The 5,448-nt window shown below is 38.1% G+C and overlaps 1 pseudogene; it reads right to left on the minus strand.

The window, feature by feature from the left end:
* Positions 1-797: 797 nt before the first annotated feature.
* LOC101562554 lies at positions 798-3,287 on the minus strand (annotated as a pseudogene).
* Positions 3,288-5,448: the final 2,161 nt, after the last annotated feature.

The following is a 5,448-nucleotide window of genomic DNA, read 5'->3' on the forward strand; positions in this document are numbered from 1 at the left end:
CTTGCCAGGCAGACACTTTATTGAGCTATCTCCTCAGCCCTCCATGGATATTTCTGACCTCATTTATGACTGTTGCTATTGCTGACTCTGTAGTACTTCAAATATATTTATGTTTCTGGGCTGTAAAGTCTTCAAAGATATAAAACTAGAACACATCTTATATTTATGATTTCTTCACTAAAGTTATTTATGATGATGAGCCTTCAGTTTCAAATATATGATCAAGTAAGTCTATTGCGTTGATGGACTTTGGTGAAGTAAACCCTCTGGGCTTGTCTGACTGAATCTTGACTCCAAGAACTCTTTCATTCTGTGTGCCATGACTGTCACAGACAAGGCCAGAAACCATGAAATAAAACAAAAATGCTTGATATTTCAGTTGTTACCTTTGAAATAAATTGTTCCAAAACAGTAGTATCCCTGAAAGATCAATTTTTGATTACATATAATGGGAACGTTCTTGAACATAGGCTTTATTCCTTGGGTTTCTTCATATAGGAAGGGATGGATGAGAAAATATTCTCTGAAGCACTCTTTATGGTACAAATGGGTGGAGCCAAAATAGAATTTCATCATAAAGAACAAGATAAATACAACAGTTGCAATTAAAGTAATGCTATGCAAAGCTATATTGGATAAATAGATTTTTAAAAACACTAAGTTGTGAAAAAAAGTTACATTATTCATCTTTGTTAATAACATATGTAATAAGATACAAAAAAGCATAGAGAAAAAACATTCAAAGAAATTTTAAAACAGTATATTTATTTATTTATTTTTTTATTTTTTTAGATGCATGAAACAGAACCGTGGTTTTATTGAGTGGTGAAATGAAAACATCCATAAATAAAGAGGTAAAAAGAATAGCGAACAGAAACAGCATACACAGTGTTTATTTTACACTGGAACCAACTATACAACAGCATGGTGTGTGCCCGGTCCTAGGCAGGTGTGAAAGGAAAGAACCAGAGTCAGCTGGAGAAGAGACAAATGCAGCGCTCACAGAGGTGGTACATCCAGCTTGCTGAAGGAGTCTTGGGAGAAGTGAAGCAAAGAGACTTATCTGTGCGAAGACAAAAGGGTGGAGATAAAGGGGGAAGAGGTGGCACAATGGAAAAATGAAAACCAAACTAACAGGAAAGCGGCACTTGCTATCCCAGCAAGCAGTGGACATGCAAAACCTACGGCCAGCTGTGCCCTTCAGGATAGTGTGTCCTTGGGCATAGGCACAGCCACCAGTGTCTGCACCTGGGGACTGTCATAGGCCAACTTCAAGGAAGATCCATGAGCAGAATTTACGAACAAATATTAGGCTGAATTTCACTTTTAGGATTTTGAAAGTTTCCCATATAAAAGCTCCCCATTTAAGCACTAGGAGGACCTTAGAGACAGATGTTGGAACCCACTCCTCATTTATAAATGAAGGAGAAGACACCCGTTTGCCATGGTGACAGTCCTGTCTCTACAGCTTTTCTCTTTTCAGTGTGGGGACTCTATAACCTCCAAGGCAGCAGTCACAATGCCACAGTCTGGAAGCCACCATTTTTTCTGCATGGGTAAAAAGCAGAAAGGGGCAGCTCCAGCTTTAAAGGAATCCAGTGTGATATTAGAATCAAGAGTCACCGGTGAGACACTTCCAAGGTAGAATTAAAGAGGTGGACAAGGTTAGCGCTCCCTTTCGGTTAGCAATCCGGATATTAGTTGTGTGTGAGTAAAAGTCTTCCCATGAGAACAAGGTCACCTGCTGCTGCTGTTAACTGTCTCATGCGAAATGCCCGAATTCATATGGAATACGATGTGTTTCAGGGGCCAATATGTTTCCTGTGAGTGTTGTGATTCCTTGTGATAGAAACATGGACAATTAAAGGCTGGGGTACTTGATAGAGTACTGCACTGCCTGCAGAACTCTTGCAGGTGAGGAAGAGGCGATGGCTTATGGGCCCCTTCTCTAGGTTATGCAGGGCCGTGTTCAATTCTCAGATCTTCAATCATCTGATCTGTTAGGGGTCCTTCCATGTACCTTCCTTTTATGCAAATGATCATATCATACTTTAGAGACTCAGGAAACCAATTTTGACGTTTGAGAAGTTCCCGCACCAACGCTCAGCCCTTGAGTTTTACTGGCCTCTAGCTTAATTTCTTAAAAGAACAGAGCTCACAGTCACTCATGTTCTAGGTTTAGCACTCAGTGGGAGCCATTTATTTCAGCATTTGGAAAATATTGAAGGACTCTGGAAGGAAAATGGTTTGTCCAGACTGAGTCTAGCTTGGCCTTTATGTTAGTACAAGGTGAAAAAAGCAACGTCTAGCCTAGGTTACCAAGGAAGCAAACAGCAAGGCACCAGGATGGAGGTCATGGAGAGGAAGGGAGTGGTGGCAGGTGATCACAGAAGCATGAGGGCGCGGGTACGAGCAGGTGGGGTGCATGGACACTTACATTGAAGTCATATCGTTGAGAGTGTGGTCCAGCTCTTCTCTGATGGCCTTGTACTTCAGTTTCTGAGCATACAGCTCATCTACTAAATTGTCAATGCTTTTCTCCAGATTAGTAATTGACCTCTCTGCAAACTCAGCCCAAGTCTCAGCTTCCTTCAGCTTGTCAGAAAGAACCTTTATCTCCTCCTCATATTTATCTTCCTTCTACGAGTACTTATCCTCTGCAGCCATTAATGCTTTCAAGGTCTGATCCATTATTCTTAATTGTTCTTCCAGCTGTCAAACTTGGCCTTCAGAGAGCTCGGCCCTCTCCTCTGCACATTCCAGGTCACTCTCGATGATGACCAGCTTGTGGGCCACCTCTTCATACTTGCGGTCGGCATTTTCAGCAATGTGCTTGGCCTCTTTTAGTTGGATCTCCTGAATTTCCATCTTTTCTTCATCCTTCTGGGCTCGGCTTTCAATGACTTTCATGCCTCTCTCGCTCTCATCTGCTGCCTTCTCAGCCTCCTCCAGCTTCTGCAAAGCTGTGGCCAGCCGCTCCTGAGCGCGATACAGCTCTTCCTCAACCAGCTGGATGCATCTGTTCAGAGAAGCTACGTCGGCTTCAGCATCAGTGGCCTTTTTCTCCGCCAGCTCCAGTTTCTCCTAGGCATCTTTGAGAGCCTCAGAGTATTTGTCCAGTTCATCTTCGGTGCCCTTGAGTTTCTTTGCAGCGACACCAGCTCATCTTCCAGCTGCTTGCTCCGGTCCTCCGCCGCTTTCTTGTCGGTCTCTGCTTTCTCGGCTAGGTCCAGGGCGTTCTCCTTGTCGAGCTGCAGCATCTGCATCTTCTTATTGATGGCGTCCATGGCGGCAGCAGCGAGGGGCCCGGAGGCGGTGGCGCGGGCGTCGGGAGCAGGTGAGCAAGCGCAGGGCCAGCCCAGCCAGAGTGCCTAAAACAGTATATTTATTCATGTTATTAATTATTAATTTTATGTTATGAATAATAATGAATAAAAAGATGACTATGGGGCCTCAGAGATAGCTTGGCAGTCTAAGTGCCTGCCTAGGCAAGCGCAAGGACCAGGGTTCAATCCCTAATCCACGTTGCATTGGCCCCATCTATGGCACTCTAAATTGGCCACTGAGACAGGGAGTGGTGGCGCACACCTGTAATCTCAGCACTGGGGAAAGGAAAACAAAAGAAAATACATTAAACTAAAATTAATAATACAGGCCAGAGAGATGGCCCCGTAGAATAAGCACTTCTCTGGCAAGCACAAGGGCCTGAGTTCAATCCCTGGTTCTGCCCCCCCCAAAAAATAATAAAATAAAATAAATAATACATATCTGTTCAAAACCTTTGAAAATACACTTTTATGAATTGAAGAATATGAAAATTCTGTCAAAGTCCAAAAGAATATTCATAGTACAATAAAATCATAGTAAATGAAAACACATGTCAGTATTAAGATTTCAATTATAAATATGTGTAAAACTTTTGAAAGATCCTGAAAATATTCAAATTGTCTAGGTATTATAGTAATGCACCATAATAAACAATGTTTTATCCTAGGAATGAAGGCAATTCAGTACTAGGAAATGTACTATTACTCTTTATTGTATGAATATAGTACAGAAAATATATTACAATAAAATATGATGCATTTTATAAAATTATACTTACCTACCCATTTAACTTCCAAAAATCAGTCTTTATATATTTTTATTTAATCATATGTACATCATCTGATAGTGGGTACTTCTACAAATCTATAAGAAAAAGTGAATTTTGATACAGAATGCATCATGTGTGTGTACATTAGAATTTTTACATTGAAATTCTATATTTTAGAAACTATTTCCCTTAGAGTTGGGAATGTGACAAGGGAATTTAGCATCACTGATAATCTTTGGTGATAGAGATTCTAATTAATACAATAAGACTAAGGTAAAGAGATAAACACAGTTAAAGTTTTGAAAGGAAAAAGATAATAATTTATTTGAAAAGCTTAGAAAATAAAAAGTAAAAAGATTTTAGTAGTAATAAGAAGGGTAAAAATAAAGAATAGTTTTTCTAGTATCAGCAACAACTAGTTTTATTTTTTAATTTTTTTTCCATAATTTTATTGAGAAACAAATAGCAATGAGACAGTTTCAAACCAATTGGTAGGACAGTTTCAATAATTAACACATTGTATACATTCTTCCTAGTGGTTAATTGCTGTGCAAGATGCGGACATGATATCCTATTTACAAACACTATTAGAACAAATCTCTCTATTCATTAAAAGAATGTAACTATATATCTATCCTAACAATTTTGAATACACAGATACAAAATGGACATTCAATGTATCCCCTTTTTTTGTTTAGTTCCATTATTTGACTACCATAGGTTTAACAACTAGTTTTAAATAATATCAGGATAAATGAAGATTTCACTATGACAAGGAAAAATAAACAATAATCATATAAAATCATAGATACTAAGTAATAAAACTAATAAGAAATATAAAAATACTGAGTAAAATTTATACAACTTTATCAAAAGGTATAACAGAGTCAAAGGAAACACATTTATACCATGTTTTTATTAAGATGTAACAGAATAGGTTCTCTAAATTAGTCTATGTTGACTATCCATTTCTTGAAAACTCAGAAAGAGATAGTGTTTCATGATAGAATTTTATAGCCCACAATGAAATAAAAAAGAAGATGCATAAATAAAATGCATAAAGGCAGCCAAAACATTTTTTTAAATATACAATAAGGAATCTTCCTTTATAATTTCTTAATAGTTATAAATCATACTGTTAACTACAGGAACAAAAAAGGTTCACATCTAGCATAGAAATAAGCAAATAAACCAAAGGTACAAGATAGAGCACATAGAAGTAGACCAATATATAAAAAGATAATTAGTATTTAAGAAGCAGAGCTTCAAACTGGTAGAAAAAGTTAGCCACGTCAAAAAAGAAACTTGAAAAATTATTCATCTGTCCACCTTTTTAAAATGCAATTTCCAGA

Source organism: Octodon degus, unplaced genomic scaffold (assembly GCF_000260255.1).
Source record: "Octodon degus isolate 3935 unplaced genomic scaffold, OctDeg1.0 scaffold00186, whole genome shotgun sequence".
Taxonomy (NCBI): Eukaryota; Metazoa; Chordata; class Mammalia; order Rodentia; family Octodontidae; genus Octodon; species Octodon degus.